This window comes from Mastomys coucha, unplaced genomic scaffold, assembly GCF_008632895.1.
Source record: "Mastomys coucha isolate ucsf_1 unplaced genomic scaffold, UCSF_Mcou_1 pScaffold1, whole genome shotgun sequence".
NCBI lineage: Eukaryota > Metazoa > Chordata > Mammalia > Rodentia > Muridae > Mastomys > Mastomys coucha.
The window spans coordinates 62,535,688-62,556,181 of record NW_022196891.1 but is presented as its reverse complement, the minus strand read 5'-3'; the positions used below and the strand labels follow the sequence as shown (position 1 = coordinate 62,556,181).

The 20,494-nt window shown below is 45.3% G+C and overlaps 1 long non-coding RNA gene across 2 annotated transcripts; it reads right to left on the bottom strand.

Annotated features, from left to right (window-relative positions):
- Window positions 1-6,182: 6,182 nt before the first annotated feature.
- Window positions 6,183-11,143, bottom strand: LOC116070879. Of its 2 annotated transcripts, XR_004110615.1 has the most exons (6): window positions 11,036-11,143; window positions 10,798-10,954; window positions 9,880-9,953; window positions 9,053-9,153; window positions 8,001-8,096; window positions 6,183-6,529 (listed from the first exon to the last, which is right to left on the bottom strand). It is a non-coding gene; the product is annotated as an uncharacterized LOC116070879 (long non-coding RNA). The 2 variants fall into 2 exon arrangements; XR_004110612.1 differs by lacking the exon at window positions 9,053-9,153.
- Window positions 11,144-20,494: the final 9,351 nt, after the last annotated feature.

Genomic DNA, 20,494 nt, shown 5'->3' with positions numbered 1-20,494 from the left:
GACTAACCTGAACTTCCATCGCGTGTCAGATTCTCATCAGGGCTTCTGTCTTCTCGAGTGATGTCGCTTTTCTGCCCTTTAATGAGAATGCATTCAGCACGATATGCTGAGGTTACTTTAAAAGTCATTTGTTGTTTAAAGACTCCTTGTGATTCCTGGAGATAGGGGGGCTGTAAGTGTCTGATGAATTAATAATGTTATGAGTTTTGCATATATATGACTTCTTGTGTTTGCAAAGCAGGAGACATAAATGTTTCAGCATAATGGACTTTAAAGGTACCAGACTGGAAAATTACCTCCCCAGTCTGTGTCCCCCATGGCACCATGCTTTTACTTTTATTTCCATCCAAATGCAAATGAAGATCTACCTCACAGCATCCTGACTTTATCCTCTGTAGACACTGGGAGCCTTGTAAAGGGGTCTAGGATTCCAATGATTTTAAATGTGTGCTGGGCTTATGGGTTTGGAGTCACTCCCTTAAACCTAGACTGAGCATCGTCTGTTACGATTTTAGCCAAATGTGGGACAATGTGTCTTTTGTGGTGTGATGTGTGTGTGTCTAAAAGATGAAGAGTGGAGAATAAAGAAGTCAGGAGAATTCAGTAACATGCAAAATGCATTTCAGATGAAAATTTAATGATCAATTAAATATGTAATTACCATTGCTTATGGAAGAGACTCCATCTCAACCGTTCCCAGCACACTTCTGTGCCTCTCTGTGGCCTCTTATAAAATACTTCCCATCTGTCTGATGTGGTTGACTCTGGACGCTGATGCTAATGAGAAGAGGGAAACAATGTTACAATTGACAGCCACAAACAGCTCTCTGATCTCGCCTAAGTCTTTCATCTTTCTTCCCACCTTAGACTTGTTTCGTTGTTGTGGGTTGGGTCCTATTGGCTTATTGGAATTCTATCTCCTTCTTTCATATTGAAGGGCGTTAATAGCAGCAAATATCACAGCTGATATTTAGATGTGGATGGCCATCTGTGCACACTGGAGGACTGTCTCACAATACTAGCCTTGTTGAGACACTCAACAAGCCCATGTAAGCCAGAAGAGGGTGTTAGCTCCCCTGTAACTGGAGTTGCAGGTAGGCGTAAGCCAGCACGTGGTTGCTGGGAATCCAAAGCAGGTCCCCCAGAAGAGCAGTCAGTGCTCTTCACCACTGAACCATACTCTCCAACTGAGTTCTTTTTATTTTGTAAAACTGACACTTATTAAGCAATACCTTCACACTTCTCTGTGAACCCCTGGAAACTACCATTCTACTCTCCATCCCCATGATATTGATTATTCTAGCTGCCTCATATTAGTGGGATTATACAGGTTTTGTCTTTTTGTGCCTGGAGTGCTTTACTGAGTATACAATATATATATATATATATATTTTTTTTTTTTGGTAATATGTGCCTGAATTTCCTTCTGTTATAAAGCCAAACAAGCTGGGCAGTGGTGGCACATGCCTTTAATCCCAGTACTTGGGAGACAGAGGCAGGTGGATTTCTGAGTTCGAGGCTAGCCTGGTCTACAAAGTGAGTTCCAGGACAGCCAGGGCTACACAGAGAAACCCTGTCTCAAAAAACCAAAAATATATATATACATACATATATATCCAAACAAACACAGTGTTGTTATGCATTCATGTGTCAGCAGGTATTTGGGTTGCCTCCACATGAGCTATTATAATAATGCTGTCAACACAAGCATCCAAGTATCTCCTGGAGATAGTCAGCTCTCCTGGGGGTCTATTCAGAAGTGGAATTGTTGGATCATGTGACAGTTTTATTTTTAATTGCTTGTGAACACGTTTTCCACAGCACTGTGCCATTTTATACTCATAGTAGCGCACAGGGCTCATTTGTTTCCAGTCCTTGTCAGCACTTACTATTTTCTATTTTTTATCAATAGTGACTGTATTGGGTGTGAACTGGTATCCGGTTGTAGCTTTGATGCTGGGCATTTGTACATCTTCTTTGGAGAAGTGTCTACCTGTGACCTTCATGTATTCTTGAGTCATTTTGCTCCCTTACTGAGTTGTTGAGTTGGTTTTGGCCCCTTCTGTCCTTACTCTCCTGTTAGAGTACGCTATGCACCGAAAGCATTAGTAAGAGAACATTGGACTGCTTGGTTCTTCATACTCAAGGCTTCCTGTCTCACGTTTGCAGTGTTTTTCTGGCCTCAGGAAGGTCTTGGCTCTAACTGTATTGCAACTAATCCCTGATACAGTGCCTCTTTTAAGGCCTGTTGCTGTATTCCATTAATCTGCTCTAATCTCCCCAGTGGCAGCAGTGGCACGAGTTCCTTCCTACCCACCCCAATGTGCTGAGTGAAACACACACACACACACACACACACACACACACACACACACACACACAGTGCCTTATATTTAATATGCCTTAATTAGCTCAGTGGTTAGACCACTCCCAAGCTTCCACATTGCTAGTGCCTCCCCTCCAATCGATACTCCTGAGTTATTATTTTCTAAAATCTATTTTCAATCCTTGCTACCCAAGACCCAGTGAGGGGCCCCCTGGGGCCACTCTTCCCCAGCTCTTACATGATTGGTTTTCTGTCTTCGGCAGCTCTCAAGCCTGCATCCTATTCCTGCCAGGTGATTCTAACTCCTTTGGTCCCCTTGCCCGAGAATCCTAAAGTCCTGCTTCTGCCTCCCTGCCCAGCCATTGGCCACAGGCAACTTTATTGACCAATCAAAACTTTAGTGACCCTCAGCGTCTTACATGCGGGATTCTAGTGCAATTTGGGAACCCAAATAACAGAATGCAAGCTTTGAGCCAAATCCATGACAAAGGCCTGAGTAACTGCTGCTGGTCTAGTCTGCCATTTTATGTTGTTATTACCGTTATATGGAAACTTTCTTATGTGCTGTTACTAGGAAACTTTCTCATGCCCAACGCATTTCTTATGCTGAACGCATATTCTGTTATGCTTTGGTGTTCCTGCAAACCAATCACAATAGGGGTCAGTTGAAACTGCTTTGTCTAGTTAGCTACAATAAGCCTGAACCCAAGCCAGCCAGCCAGCCAGCAGCACTGTGTACAGGCTTCTATGGTTTTTGCTTTTATAAGCTGCCCCTGGGATGGACCCCAACTTAAGAGAGACACCTGTACCAATACAAGAAGCCTCTTGGAGGAAAACTTCCATTTTGAGTAGAGGTGGAGTAAAGTCTTAAGTTTCCAAGACCTCCCTGGGAATTGATAGTCTACTTGGCAGAAAGAGTCATGTTCGTGGGTAACTGACATCCTGGTGCGCATGTTAAGACATGAATGTTAGGCAAGATAAGTCCCCTGCCACAGCTGAATACCCCAACCAATGAGAGAACAGGATAACTGTACATAGAGACATGTTTCTAAGGAAGTCCCCTATCCCTAACTCATGATTAGTGAAATGACTTGACACAGGTATCTGTGGATCTCAGGTTTAAAAGCTCTGTAGGACTGTCTCGGGATCCCGGTCAACTCCAGAGTCTGCTCTATGGCCTTGATCTACTGTCCTTGGAGGGCAAGTGCTCAACAAATGGTCCCCCTGTCTGACTGAGACTGGTGCTCATGGTGGTTTGTGAGGTGACTTCTGGACCCCAACAGTCTCACTGAGAACGGCTAAACCGATGAGAGAGTTGTAATTTCGATTAAAACACAAAGGCCTGTGGATGAAGGCAGTGAGGTTAAAATGTGGGATTTCAGAGACCCAGGGTTTTGAGAGGCCCCCCCCCCACTTGCACAAACTCTTGGCCTTTCGGCAGATGGATGTGTTTTCTTGAGGGGTTACTCAAGAGCTACCTACCTCATCTCACAGCGTCTTGGAATCAAATCGAGGACTCTCCTGGAGACATCTGCCCCCTTTTCTTGGGGCAGAAAGTTTTACTAAGAAAACCCACAACCTCTGTGCGTCCCTCAGAGTTGCCACAAGGACTCAGCTGTGTGACTGAGAAAAACAGTATCCGTCAACTCATTGTGTGGTGGCCCTTCCATATAACACCACTGACACAATGCTCACACAGGTTGGAAGCCTTTCCATCCTGAAGCAGGAAAGCCTCAGGCCAGACTTTCATCAGTATTCAGTTCAATAAAAGTACATAAAGGGAGACCAACAGAGGCAACTAACCCAGATCCCTGGGAGCTCCCAGAGACTGACCCACCAAGCAAAAAGCGTATACATGCTGGACCGAGGCCCTGGCACATATGTAGCAGACATGCAGCTTAGTCTCCATGGGAATTCCTTCCCCGACAGGGCTGCCGTGTCTGTTCTTAGGGGGAGAGGATGCATCTATCCTGCAGAGAATTGATGCACCAAGGTGGGGGGATACCTAAGGGAGATCCATCTTCTCAGAAGAGAAAGTGGGGTGGAGGGGATACCCAGGGCGGCTCCACCCTTTCAGAGGAGAAAGTGAGGGGGCTTGGGGAAGGGGACTCTAAGGAGGGCGAGGAGTGGGGGCAGTGTTTGGGATGTAAAAAAAGATAGTACATAGACTGTTGACCCCACAAAAAGACCACCACAGATACTTACTTGCTAAGTCAAAGCTGAATATCATTGATTGTAGTGAAGGGCTGCACTGTCTTCATGACAGCGTGGGTAGTCAGAGTTTGAGGGTGTGGCTGAAGGTTCCAACTAGGAGAAGTTTCTGGTGTTCCAGGTTAGGGGTTGACAGGTACAGTGATGGAGGTTTTGAAATAGGTTTATATTTTCCTAGTGTTCAAGAGCCTAGCTCCTGTGAGGCAGATGTTCTACCACGGAGCTGATCTCATGCCTTGAGGCAGGTTTTGGTGAATGAGCAAGCATCACCAGCAAGGGGTTTGTCTTGTTGCTGCAGCAGACGCTGAGTGATCGATTATCCAGCTGCATGGGGTTTCAGGACAGCCTTTTAAATTTATTTTTCTCAAGTAGAAATTTAATAAAGTCCTGACAAGTCTTAGTCCACAAGTCACCTACAAAACCAAAGACCCCCACTTCTTTTTGGAGCCACCTGGAGCCGCTGGGTGTCTGTGCTCTGGATACTGGGATGTAACTGCTGCAAAGCAACTCTAAGTGATCTACAGGCAATCCTAGGTCAAAACCAAACAGGCCAAGTTGACGCTGGTGTTTATAAGTCACTCGCTCCCCATGTCAGGACATTCTGGAAGGAAAGAATTAAAGAACTGGCAGCTTTCGCTTTCTGAAAACGAGTGTTTTAGAGCAGTAATATTTTAAACTTCATTCTTAAAAAAGTAATTATTTATTCTTTGAGAATTTCATGCCATGAACTTGGATATAGAAAAGCAATGCTAATGTAGAAGTCTTAGGTTGTTTTTTGTTTTGTTTTTGTCATGGTCATTCTATATAGCCCTGGCTGTCCTGAAACTCCCTATGTAGACCAGGCTGTCCTCAAACTCACAGAGATTTACCTGCCTCTGCCTCCTGAGTCTGGGGCTAAGGTGTGCACCACCCTGGCCAGTGTGGAAGTCTTAGCTCTTGATCCTTTCAATCTGTGCAGCTGCAGCAGATTTATTCTCTAGCGCATTCCATAAAGTCACACAAGGCCCCTTTGCCAACAGAGATCATCAGAATGGAAGAAGAGCCAGAGAGATGGATTGCGTTGATCTGGTTAACCGAAGAAGTCCCTTCTTAGTAAGCTACACTGAGTTTCAAAGGACATGGGTATGAGCTAGAGACAAGTGTGGAGTATGAATTTGTGAAGCTCCTGCTTAATACCCCGGATTGTCGGTCACTGCAGTACGTGGCACTGGCCGTGAGCTCTGGCCGTGAGCTCTGGCATGCGCAGATGCAGGGGAGACGGAGCTGTGGGGAGAGAGGTACATGCGCAGTGAGCATGGTGCACTGGCTCCGGACCATCTAGGCACAATGTGGTGATGGAGTGATGGCTTCCAGGGCAGAGACCAGGAGGACTTCATCTGTGGGGCAGCTGATTCTGTGTCTGAGTCTCGGAGGGTAAGAATCATTCCTGTGTGTCTGGCTATTCGATGGTTATTTTAGCCGGAATGTCACCCATCTTATAGGTCAAGAATTCCAAAAGATGGAGGAGTTGGAGTGACTCTCAGTGAGCAGAACTTTGTCACCCAAAACAAAGTGGACACCTCATGGGTCCTTTATGGAGGGAATTAACCTGCACGGGGGTTGGGAGTGGGGGTGGGGAAGTGAAGCAACTGTAAAAAGACTGAGATTTGGGCCAATATCCATGTTGAACAATCCCTTGAGCATTTACAGTAGCAAGAACACAATGAGACAATTTTCTTGAAATGCCGTTGACAAGTATGGCCCATTTCCTCAGCTATTCAGTTTCTCTCCTGTAGAAAGAAATCATTCTTGTGTCCCAGATGTCTTATCAGCATGCGATATACACAGCAACTTGTGACACCTGGGGTCTATGGATCCAGCTGGGAAAGCATTTCCTGGACCAAGAACACTCTGATAGGGAACCGTGCACTCCCCTCGGGTTACTGTCTCCTAATGAGCTTCCGGGCAGCAGACGATTGTGTTAGCCTGGTACCATGGGAATTTAGGATTGTCCTGGATAACAAGGAAAAAGATATATGTGAGGCCAGGGTGATTTATAACTTGAAGATCATCTTAAACATTTCATACCTTTAATTCCTATGCCTGTGAGAAGGGTTATAATCTTTATGGTCAATAGTATCATACCTGGCTATTATTCCCTTTGGGAATGCTACAAGTTGACCATGGTAATAAATACACGTGTAAAAGTGAAACCTGGAATTCAGTAGGCGGGCTAACTCCAGGCTTCTAAGTTCCTACAAAAGCAAACTGAAGCCAACTGTGAACAGTAAATGAGTAAGACTTTAAGTCAGTTGTGGATGGTGAGATGGCTCAGTGGGTAAAGGAGCACATCATACAAGTCTGACCACATGAGTTCAATTCCCAGAACTCTCCTAAAAGTGGGAGGAAGGAAACTGACTTTATAGATTTGTCCTCTGAGTCTCATACTTATTGTGGTACATTACACATACACACACCACACACACATACATACACACCACACACACACACACACACACATCACACACACACAATACACACACATATACACACCATACACACACACACATACACACGCACATACACACACACATACACACACCACACACACATACACACGCACACATACATGCACATACACACACCACACACACACACACACATACACATGCACACATACACACACACATACCACACACATACCACACATATACACACACACATATACACACATATACACACATACACTCACCACACACACACACACATCCACATGCACACATCCACACACACATCCACACACACACCACACACACACAATACATACACACCACACACATACACACACACATATACACACATATACACACACATATACACACATACCCTCACCACACACACACACACACACACACACATCACTCACACACACACACATGCACACACACCACACATACCACACATCACACACACAGACACACACCACACACACACCATACACACACACACACACACACACACACACCAATAAATAAAAAGGCTAAAAGAAAAAGAGAACCCCCCCACCAACTTCTAAGTTGACTTTTCCTACTTTAATCAGTCACATGTGTTTTCTGTCTTGTGTCTCTGCCCTGCCTGCTGAGGCTGACTGCCAAGAGCGTGGCAGCAGAATACTCTAGACATCTGATCGGCAGTATAGCTGCTCTCACGAAGCCCTCCTTATCCAAATAAAATTTGGTAAGTTTGTTTTTTCTTGAGTTTTTCTTTTATTTCTCGCCAGGGCTGGGGACATAGCTCAGTTGGTAGGGTGCTTGCCTAGCACGCCCTGGCTTCTATCTCCAGCCATTAGATACCCTTGTTTGTGGAGGGAAGAGGATCAGAAATCCAAGGTTATTCTTAGCTACCTAGTGAATTCGAGGCTAGCCTGAGCTACATAGTAAGACCCTGTCTCAAGCAAAACCAAAAGCAACTATTCCATGATAACCTTCCACATATTGCGCCTATGTCTTCAGTTTCCCAGGAGTCTTCATTCTTCTTGGCTGGGTGTTGTAGTTCTGACATCTTGACAACCTACAATTAACTGGGAAGAGTGTGTCAACAAGAGATTATTTACATTGGCTTGGCCAGTGGTGTATCTGTGAAGGACCTGTCTTATGTAACTTAATTGATGTGGAACACTCAACTCACTGTGGGCGACACCATTTCTTAGGCAGGGCCCTAAACTGTTTAAGAGTGGAGCTCCCGGAGCTGGGAAGGTTGTCCAGTGGTTAAGAACATGTGCTACTTTGGCAAAGGACCAGAGTTTAGATCCCAGCGCCCATGCCAGGTGGCTCATGCCTGCCTGTAACTCCAGCTTCACGGGGCACAATGGCCTCTGTGGGCATTTGTACTCACGGGAACATACTCCCCCATCAAATACATATACCGAAACCAATCTTAACCGAAGAGTGGCTAAATCAAGCTGTGCACGAGCGAGCAAGAGAGTGATCGTGTGCGAATTTCTTTTTCTCAGTTGTTGGTTGTGAATGTGATGTGACTGGCTGTTTGACGGTCCTGCCTGTGATGGCCCCACTTTGGTGGACTCTCACCTAGAATTATGAGCAGAAAGAAAAACTCTTTCCCTCCTGAGCTGCTCTCTGTTGGTCTGCTTTTGTCACTGCAGCAGAAACGAAGCCAGGACATTGAGCATCCTCAGAGTCTCTCCTGTGACATGATTTCCAGGGTTTCAATCAATGTGGTCCCTCCCTTTTCTCTGTGTTGGTCCAAGCAGGGCAGAGAGCTGCTTGTAGACATGTTTCTTTTATGGCTGTATTCAGCGGAACCATCTACCTACCACCTGTCCTCCTCCAAGCACTAAGCTTTGATATTTTGGGGTGCCATTTAAGTGGACACCCCATATCCCCTATCTGTGTGTGGTCAACCTAAACAAGATTCTTTCCAGGACTTGAGTCTAAGATTCCCTGAGATAAGTCTGTGGAATTATTTTTTAATGAAATTCTGCCATGTAGTACTTTATCAAACTATAACAGCACATACCACACCAAATATGAGGAGCCCAACTCAGCATCTTCTTACACATTCACAGAAGCAGCCACAGGCCACAAGGACGTTCCGAGAGCCGTCCGTGCCAGGAATTACTTTCTCGAAAAGGGAATCGGTTTATTCATTAACTCCTAGTTAGTGGTAAACCAAATTGATCCAACGTCATGCCCCCTGTCCTTCTGAGGAGTGGAAGTTCACGGCTTTGTTATTAAAAGTCTGGCCGTGGTCTTGTGTGAATGTCCCCAAGGTGGGGCTGTGTGTCACAGAGGACAGGCCAGTAACGCTCGGGCTAATTTTCAGCAGAAACCAGCAGCAGCGATTTCTTTTTAGTGTTTGGTGGACGGGGTTGTCTCCAGGCCCCCGACCTGGAAAAGTCAGGTACAGAGGCTTCACGGTTTGCATGCCAGGGTTCAAGTGGAGCCCTCTCTCTCCCGCCACAGCCTTTTGCTTTCTGCGGGAGACTGTAGAGCCAGAGAAAAACCACACTACCCGTTCCCGTGCCTCTTCCTCCCCGACGGAGTCGTCAGGGAGGGTGCCCTGCGAGGAAGCGGGTACTGGGTCTAGGTGATCTTGGTGGGAGGAAAACTCAGCAACCTCGAAGAAGATCTGCGGAGCTGGGGCGTGTCACCTGGCCTGCCCTGGTGATGGGTAGCTGGGAAAGCATCAGCCCTACTTGTAAATGAGTGATCCTCACCCTTTAACCAGAGCCAAGCGTGTTCCTCAGAACTCTGCACAAAACCACCTATGCCCACCGCATTGCCCGCTAAGCTCCAGCCCTTATCCTAAACTACCGCAGTCCCAGCCTCTAAACCGATACTCACTCTCCGCCACTAGGGGGCAGCAAAGGCCCGGCTCGCCAACATCCCGCATTGCGTAAAGGTCTCCTGCTGCAGAACTTAAAAAAAAAAAAAAAAAAAACAACAAATCAATAAACCCCAAAGCAAACCACCACTTAGGAAGCATCTTTGGGGAGTCTGTTACACAGTTATGGACCAGGTGCTGACAATTCAGTATAGGAAAGGCATGAGAGGAGACCAAGCTGTGGCTTTCAGAGCCTCTCTCTGCCTTCTGGGCAGGGAAGGATGTGAAGCCCGGGGCTCTGGAATTGGTGATTCAGGAGTTCTTGCAGAGTCTAAGAGAACTCCAGGCAGGAGTCAGGATGAGGGGGTGGAGCAGTATTCTAACCCAGGATGAGAGAGGTTCTTCCGGCCCCTCTGCTCCTCGGGGAGGTGGTGGGTTGAACTGATGCAAACACCATACATAGATAGGCCTGTTGTGTTGCAACCCAGAGGGAGGAGAAAAGATTGGGGGACAGGAAGTACAAGTCTGTTAAGGCTCTGGAAATCTGAGTTCTGTCTCCAGAGACAAAGCGACATAGACCACCAAGTCCTTAGAAGTTGGGAGCTAGCCAGGTGGTGGTGCACGTCTTTAATCCCAGCACTAGGGAGGTAGAGGCAGGCTGATTTCTGAGTTTGAGAAACCAGCCTGGTTTTCAGAGTGAATTCCAGGACAGCCAGGGATACACAGAGAAACTCTGTCTCGAAAAACAAAAAACAAAAAACAAACAAACAAAAAAAGAAGTTGGGAGCTCGACCCTATTCATTCCCATCCCACATTATCCTTACCCCTGCCTCCCATCATCCCCGGTCCCTCCCTGTAAACAAACACAAACAAAAATCTTGGTGTCAAAATCTTTGAAGAAGTCAGGCCATGGCAGTTAAAGCTGTCACCTCACAGACCTTTCCTTGCTGGAGATGAGTTCTTCAGCTTGTTTGATGGCTGGCTTAGTCACAGGATTCAGAGACTCCAAGGAAACAACACAGAAGGCCCTGTGCCGTGGACAGGAAGCAGGGCAGCTCCTAGCAGATGCCTCTTCTCTCTCCCATTCTCCCTCTCCTAAAGGCAGGAATGTGCTGGAGTTCACAGTGCTTGAAGCCCTGCGTTTCCCTCTGTATGGCTCTGTGTGGATGTCCTTACCTTTCAGGGTGTCCGTGTGAACCGGGCTAACACTATGTGTGTTCTGCATCCTCCGGCTCCCTTACCTTCTCTCAGCATCCAGGATGTTGGGATGAGAGAACTCAGCTTCTTGTTCTGGGTTGGCACAGCACCCAGCCCATGCAAATCTATCTCAGACTCATCTTTCTGGTACAGACCTTACCGGAAACTCCTGCTTCTTCTTCCATCTCTGACTAATGCGTGCCAGTTGGTTAGTAGCCAGTTCTTTACATCTGTGCATCAAACCTGGTAGATTTCTTTGATACTTTGTAAACTGTCCAAGTTGTGCTGAGCCCCATATCCTGTTTGCCAAAGGACATGCAAATGAGGAGGCGGGTAGGGTAAGTGCTAACCCTAGACCAGGGTATGACTTAGGAAGAACTTCCAGGTCTTTTATTTCTCTTACCTTTTTGCCTGGGCGGTGGCCTCAGAGATGCTTAGGGTGGGGGCGAGAGACTTCAAGAAGTCAAGAAGGACACTGGTTCACGGCCCTGAGCCCAGGAGCAGCTGGAAGGTTTGCTGGTTCGGAGGGATGCGGGTTTCTTGGATGGCTTACATTGTTGCAATTTAATACAATTAGGCGCTGGGTGTATGCTTGTCATGAAAGACAAAGCCTTGGCAAGATATGAAAGCCTAACTTAATCGGTTTCCTAGGTGGTTAATTGGCCCTCATGAACCACCCTCCCTCCTGTCTCCTAAAGTTTTATTTTTCCCTTCTGTATATCAAACTCAGCGTGTTTGCAGAAAAGTGGTTTTATTCCTGATTAAAATCCCATTAAGGAACAAATGCTCTTCAAATTCCAAGGACACCATGAAAGTGGCCAAAGAGTAGTTTTGAGGACAAGTCCCCGCTGTAGGTTTCAGCCATGAGCTCTAAGCAGCCAGCTCCAAGTGGCCAATTGTAATGGTTAAGCTCTTCTTCTACATCAGATTTTCCCCTCCCGCTGCTTGACCTCATGGTGATCCAGTGTGGGCCAGGAATGTCACCACCACCTTGGGAGATGAACAGACCTAATCTGAAGCCATCCCTGCCTTGGTGAGTGGGCAAACTGGCACAGTTTTGAAAGTTGGCTGAGCTTTGATCTTCTTATTTGTTTAATGAGCCTCGATAACTTACATTCCAAGGTTGGCGTGAGATGAGGGGTTGGGACCCTTGGCCACTGTCTGCTACTTTGTAGGTGGTTGTCTCACCAGAGAGCAGTGAATCTGAGCTCCTGTCTTATATCAAGACAATTGGGAGGATGTTATATGTCACTGGCCTGAGGTCCTTCAGGAAGTCATTGTACTCTCCTGAGCTAGCCAGGACTGGGACAGAAGAGAACTGTGTCCTCAGATACCCCGTGACTAGACACAGTGTGCAGCACTCAGGGGCTAGAGGCAGGAGGATCATCACAAGCTCCAGGCCAACTTTCATGGCCAGAGAGTTCCAGGCCAGCCAGGCCAGTAACACTGTGTATCAACAGAGAAAGGATTCACAGAGAAAAATGTATACCAAAGGGCTTTACTCTTTTACCTTCACAAATAGTAAAACTTGTCTTTCTGCAAAAGTGTTCCTTCTGAAGTGGAAAAGAAAATACCACAGGACTAAAGGGAATTTTATACACTTAAAAATTTGCTTTTAGTTCTCTTACATTGAGAATGGGTTTCATCTTATATTATCTTCCTTATATTTATAGACTTTAATTGTGTCCAATTTGTATGCTATTTTAAGAGACAACTTTTAAAGCAGCCACTGTGTATCTTTTGAGTTTGGCTTTAAAGTTTTCTCTGTATATAGTAAAGTCAAATTCAACTCGATGTGTGGCCAGCTTTGTAACAGGCATCTCATGTAGGTCTCAGCTCCTCCCATGTGGCCAGATGTTCAAAAAATATTAAAATAAGCGAGTGGGAGCTGCTACTGAAAAGCTGGAGAATCTTAGAATTTAAAATGAGGGCATTTAATAGAAATGTATGTATAATGTGTAACCTTTACCTAAAAGGGGGCATGGAAAACCTCTGTAACAAGCCAAATATGTGGAATAGCCAGTTCCAGGAACTTGGCTAACAAACAACCTCAGGGCTCTGTTTCCCGAAACCTGCCCCTCCTGACTGATCCACAATGAGGGTGGAACTAGGAATGAAGGTCTACTGGCTTACGAGCCTCTCTACCCCATCGACCGGTAGATGAAGATTACATTCCTAGAATGAATATGTTCCCCTCCCTAACTGAATACCTTGGGTTGGGTCCCTCTGAAATTTTCCACTGTTTTTATGTTATGTTTCCTTGGTAACCCTCTCCCCGCCCCCAGTTTGTGGTTTTTCCCTTTAAATACCCCTCAGTTCTTGTGTTGGGGTCGAACTCCTGTGGCCTGCATGGTCACAAGATAGACCCCGGTACTGGCCTATCCCAAATAAACCTCATGTGATTGCAGCAAGTTCGGTCTCTCGTGAGTTATTGGGTGGTCGCATCACCCCGAGACTTGAGTGAGGATCTCCCCAGTTCTGGGGGTCTTTCACTACCAATTGGACCATCTCCGACTCTCTTTTCCTTTTCTGTGGCTGTAAAGACAACTTTCCATATGATGTGATGAAGCTTTAAAAAAATAGTGGTTCAGACTGCTGATCAATTTTGAGTCTCAAATAGAGCCGATTAAGGTCTACAGAGTCAGAAGCCGGGCACATTGAGCTAAGGCTATTAAAGGTTACCTTGGGAGGCAATGGTAGGAAGAACTTCAATTCAGAGCCAGCCTGGGCTACATGGTAAAATTTTGTTAAAAGAAAAAAACATTCAACATTAAATTTGTTATAATTTTTCTCTTATAATAGTATCAAAATTTATTAAATGTCAAATAAAACTTTTAGAATTAAGTTTTCAGCAAAATCTGGGGTTTTGTGAGGCTAACATTTATGCTACAAAGAATATCTTACCATATATGTATATACATACATATACATATATATATACACACATATATGTATATACATATTTAGATAGATGTGTATGTATGTATATATGTATGTACATACGTATGTATTCCCCTTTCTTTATTTCTCCAGGGTAAGTTCCTTAGGGTGAGATGACAAGGTTAAAGCTTGTGAATTTATAACCCGAGTCTGGCAGCTCATGTCTGTAATCTCAGCATCCAGGAGACTAAGCAGGAGCCAGTGTGAGGCCCGCTTGGCTTACAGAGTGAGAACTGATAGTTGTGGAGGTTGGTGGGGTGGTGGGGGTGGGCAGGGGTGGGGGTAGGTCTCACTGTCCTTTTGGGAAGTGATGGGTGACTGGTAGGCTACCCATACCATAGAAGATGGCTCTACATTCATACTATGTGCTCAGTACATAAACTCAGGAATTATTATTGTTAAATTTATTACATATGTGTGTGTGTATGTTTGCTTGCATATATGTTGGTGTACCACATGAGTGCCTGGTGCCATTGGAGGTCAGAAGTGAATATTGGATCCCTGGAACTGGAGTTACAGGAGACTGTGAGCCATCTTGTAGGTGCTGGGAACTGAACTTGAGACTTCTGCAAGAGCAGCCAGTGTTCTTAACTGCTGAGCTATCTCTCCAGTCTTGATGCTGATGCTGATGTTGATAATTATGTTGATGAAGGTGGTGGTGATGATGATGACAATGACAACAAGGATAACACAACAATATGGGCTTGGGGTTCCTGGAAGAATTGGAGGGAGGTAGTGTGAGGTGGGTATGACGAAAATATGTTGTATGTATATATGGATTTATAATGAATACATAAAATATTATTAAAAATCAAACAAAAGAGTTGTAAAATTTAGTATTGGCTTGGCAGTTGCTTTGCAGTAGCATTTCAGAAAGATGACCCCAATTTAACCTATGGCAAGTGCTATGAATACTCCATCTTTGCCCAAGAATGCCCACTGTTTAACCACTGTTCTAAAGGCATCGTTCCACTCTCTGAGAATCTCAGGAGTGGCTGTGGAAACCAAAGCGTTCTTGTCCCTCTGCAGCAGCTTTACTGCCAGGCCAGACATGTCTACTGGAGTCCCAGGCACAAACTTACAGAACTTTTTCTCCCCCTTGCCGTCGGGCTCATCTTTTGGCCTCCACCCCAATCACATGGAAAGTTGTATTCATAGCTGGAGAAAAGGACAGAGATGGTCCGACTGGTCACTGACTGAGTTACTGGCCTCTCCCAAGCTTCTTGAAGACAGATCAGGGGAGGGGGCTGGTGAGCTGGTGGCAGCTGTGGGGACAGCAACCTGCAGCTGCATTGTGACCCACACAGAACGCAGTGTGTGCTCCTCCTGTAGTGTTTTGAGAGGACAGGACAGGACACTGGACTCTAGACCTAAGGAGCCACGCGAGAGAGATGGGCGCCATGGAGGACAGACTTCTGAAATTGCAGGTGTATATAGATAACATCCTCGGGAAACTTGTTTGAGTTCAGCTATTCATCCTGCATAGAGAAGCGGACTCAAGATTAAAGAACTAACTCCCCCCACCTCTCTTCTGATTTCAGTCTCCTATTATTTATTTATTCGCCAGTCAAACCAAAAAAGATCTAGCGCACACCCCCTCTGCTCCAGAATGGAGAGTGGAACCCGCGGTGTCAGGAGAGTGGAGCCCACCACGGCATCTGGCTTCTTGCGACCCTGGTAGAAGGCATGATGTGCTCTGCAGGGGATATGTGTAGATATACCTTTAGAGTTTAGCTGGACGACAGAGTTCCACAAAACAGGCAGGAGATAAGTGGGCTATTGGCAAAGAGAACGTCAAGCGCCCTCTCCTGGGAGAGATTAGGAATATTTTTAAATAGCGTGATCACCGCCCACAGGAATATAAGGAATCGGCACCATTTTCTACCCTTTAAAACAAGGTAACTGATTTGTGAGCTCAGGGAAGCCATGGATAGAGAACATTAGAGCCATCTGTGCCTGGGATTTGGGAATGTGTGTCCCTGCCACATCCTTGAGGAAGTATGAAAGGACATGTAGCAGCTGGATGCTACTGGGTCAGATGTAATCAGGTTTTCTTTTTAGCTTAAGGCATGGTCTAACTGAGGTGGAGTACTCACTCCGTCCTGAAGCCTGGCTTTCCCAACGCTCGGTTTCTAATCTATGCCTTGGCTGGGAGAGTCGGGGGCTGTGGGGTGTTCTTATAATCCAGCAGCTGAGACAAAGCTCAGAGGGAATCCAGTCACTGATGACTGGATGGAGATTTGACAGTCATCTAGAAGCCCAAATGATAGGCTTGAAACACAGAGGATGAAGTTAAATGTCATGGTTCTGGGAAATAAATCAACTGTCTAAATATAGATTAGACTGTTCACAGGAAAAGCTGTGAGGACAAGGAGAGACAGGAGAATAAAAGAGAGGACTCAGGTTTCCAGCATCCAGACTCAGTGCAAAGACATTGTCTGTGTGGGCCTGGAAGACCCCCGAGCGCCCCCCACTCCCACGGAAGACATGGAGAATGAAGGGTGTGCTCAGAGCAGGCTTCCAGGACCCGCAGCAGACTGGAAGCAGGCAGTGATAATACACTGTGGCTCGCCTTACAGAGTAGAGAGTAAGGGACGATGAGCAGAGATTTTAGGTGATAGACAGCGAAGGGGGAGCGGTGAGCTCTAAGCATCTTGGGCTGGAGTCGCTGAACTCACTCTTCTCCTGTCTTCCAGGCTGGCTCAGCGGAGCTCCATTCTCGCAGGCTCCTCTGCGCTTCCTAAAAATACCAGCCTGCCGCTTGATTGCCTCCTTTCCACTCTCTGCTGCATTTCTTCACAGCTCTAGTTACCAAGTGAATGGCTGTGTTCCTTGTTTCCAGTCGGGGTGATTTGGTGTGCGATGCTGGGCTGCCGAGTCTGACCGCTTGGTCTAAGTCTGGGTTTGGTTTCCTCGTAGCGTCCAACGTAGGTGTGCTCGTTTACTAATGCTTTGAACTCTTTTGTTTTCGGTTTGTCCAGACAAGGTCTCACTTTGCAGCTCTGGCTAGCCCGGAACTCATGTAGACTAGGCTGACATCGAACTCGCGGGAACTCATGTAGACTAGGCTGACATCGAACTCGCGGAGATCCACTTGCCTCTGACTCTTGAGTGCCAGGATTAAAGGTGTGTGCCACCATGCTAGCCTTTCTCTAAGCTCTAATAATTACCCAATCTGGAAACTGATAACTGATAGTTACTACTTCTTTGGGTGGCTGTGGGTGTTAAATGAGTTAAGTACTGCAAAGGTTTATAAGGATGCTTATGTAAGCTTCTTAAAATCACTTCCCATGGCTTATTTTGTTTTAAAATGTATATTTATTATGTATATATATTTATAAAACAAATATATTTATACCACATAAATGCATTTATATTTATTTAAAGTTATTTACCTTTTTATATTTACTTATTTAAATTTTTCTTTTTTAGATTATAATTACATTGTATCTCCGGTGTCCATCTGTCTGGTTTGGAATCACCTAGGAGACACAATTTTGGCATGTGTCTGTGAGGGTGTTTGCAGAGAGGTTTGATTAAATCAGGAAACTCACCCTGAGTATTCATGGCACTTGGCCCTGGCCCAAGATTCAATATAAGGGAGTAAAGAAGAGAGTGAACCGAGTCCAGGTGAACTTATTTCATCTGTGTGGTCCTCTGAGCTTATCATGACTATCTGCTTCACATGCATGTGGCCACAGCTGGAGCCATTTTCACTGCATTCCCTCCCTGCCATGATGGGCCACACCCTTGCACAGTGGCCTAGACAAACCTGTCCTTTACTGAGTTGCTTTTGTCACAACAGTGGGAAGAGTCACTGAGAATTAGAGGTTGGTGAAAGCCATGTTGGCTCCCATAGAGCCTAGGGAAGGGGCATAAGGTATTGTGTTTATTTATAATTATGGGATAGAATTCAACTATCTCTTTAATTTCTTTGAGACAAGGTTTCTCACTGTAGCCCAGGCTATCCTTAAATTTGCATTGCTCTTCCTATCTCAGCCTCCCTGGGATTGCAGGCAAGGTGGGTACCTATAGCATACAGGAGGATGCCTCGCTCTCCCACCAAGACTCACAACATTTGGAAATTCTTTTTTTTTTTTTAAAGATTTATTTATTTATTATATATTAGTACACTGTAGCTGTCTTCAGACACTCCAGAAGAGGGCATCAGATCTCATTAAGGATGGTTGTGAGCCACCATGTGGTTGCTGGGATTTGAACTCAGGACCTTCGGAAGAGCAGTCGGTGCTCTTAACCACTAAGCCATCTCTCCAGCCCCTTTGGAAATTCTTTTAAATAGGCAGTGATTGGTACTCTAAGATCTGGGCATTAACAAGTGTGGGCATTAGAATGTGGAGCCTTTCAGAAAGATTAGCCCATGGAACTGCCCCCTAACTAATGCAGTCAGTGGTTCTCAGGGTCGCCTTGCTAACTTCCTCTCTGAGATGGTTTGTATATGCTTGGCCCAGGGAGTAGCAAATTTGGAGGCGTGGCCTTGTTGGAGTAGGTGTGTCACTGTGGGCATAAGCTTTAAGACCCTTGTCCTAGCTGCCTGGAAGCCAGCCTTCTCCTAGTGGCCTTCAAATGAAGAGGTAGACAACTCTCAGCTTTTTCTGCACCAAGTCTGCCTGGACCCTGCCATGCTTTTGCCTTGATGCTAATGGACTGAACCTCTGAACCTGTAAGCCAGCCCTAATTAAATGTTGTCCTTATAAGAGTTGCCTTGGTCATGGTGTCTATTCACAGCAGCAAAGCCTAACTAAGACACTCTCTTTTCCACCTTCTGCTGTGTGAGGACGCTGCAAGACAGCTCTCATTAGAGCAGATGTTGTTTCCTGGAGCTTGAGCTTCTTAGGCACCTGAGCTGCAAGAAGATAAATTCCTGTTCTTTATAAAGTGATCAGCCTCTGGTAGTTTGTTGCAGTAGTTCAAGCAGACTAAGACAGTTGCTGGATAGTTGGCATGATTGTGAAAGTCCCTGCACAGAGGAGCCTTTGAGGTATCCACTTGGCCACACTCTTTCTTTCTCTGCCAGGGAAGGAGGTTCCAAACAAGATTTGCTGTCTTTCCCCTGTCTTGTCCATCTGTCCTTCCTCCCTTCTAATTTTTAAAAAAATTACATTTATTTATTTATTTATTTTTACTTTGTATGTGTGTTTGCATACACAGGCACATACATGCACACACCTTAGTGCATGTTCCATAGTGTGGGGTCTGGGAATGTGCTGGACTTAGGTCACGGGGCTTTGAAGCAACGGCATTTACCCCTGAGCCATCCCTGCCTGGCATTCTCTCTCTAGACATCTCCCACTCCTCCTTACCTGACTTCTGTACTTTCCATCTTCTCTCTTGGTAAACTCTCTTTTCTCTTTTGGTCAAGTATTTCAGTGCAATTTCTTTTCCTTTTTTTCCTTTCTTTTTTTCTTCTATGCCTCCTTTTGTTTAGTTTAGTCCACTGGTAGACTTCCCAAAAATTGTCCTGGATATCGTATCTGTGGAAGGGAAATGAGGGTTCTGCAGCTGGCTGTTGCAGAATATTTGGTCACATTGTGGATCCTGAGATTGTGTTGTTTACTAAAAAAACAAACAAACAAAAACCAAACTATTTCTAGCTGTTGTGTGGCAAATCTGCACATGTCTTGATTGTTTTGAAGTTTGAGGGCATTTTATTAAAAATTTAAAAGAGAAACAACAGGAAGACAGGCAAGTGAGTCCAGCAAGGGAGGTGCAACAAGCAGTCAATGGTAGACCATCCATCTGTCTGCATGACAAGGTCCACCTCAAGCCTCAGAGAGAAAGTGAGGCTGAAAGTGACGAGGCTCCAGCCAGGACCTGAAAGAGACACCGCACACAGGAAGGAGAAGTTTGCCTGTCTAAAATCTCAGACAAGTGTGGAGATTACAGAGCCACATGGTCACTCTGAAAGAGACAGCCTCCGCGCCCTTTGTAAACAGTTTTCACAACACATCCTTTGTTCTGTAGCGTGGAAACCCACTGTGTGAAACTCAGAGGTGGGCAGAAAAATCTTACCTGGAATGCAGAAAAATTATGAGATAAGAAAAAAATTATACCCTAGGCAAATTCTTAATATAATATTATTTATTATTAAAATATCATATATGTATATATGAATGTTTATATCCATGTGTGTGCATGTATGTATTTATTCTGTATTATGTACATATGTATGTATATATATGTGAACATATATATGAATGCATACATGTATGTACATATATGTATATATATATACATGTTCATATGTATATTTGTATAGTGTATGTCTACACATGTATAGGTATAGAATTTACCTTGGGTACCTTCTGTTGCTCTCCATCTTGGTTTTGGGACAGAGTCTCCAGCTGAGCCTGGTGCTCACTAGATTGTCTGGACAGTGAGCCTTCAGCTTACCCTGTGTGCCTGCTCCTTATCCTCAGGGTTCAAGTGTATGCCACCACTTAGAGCTTAAAGATCTCAACTTAAGTCCTTGTGCTTGCA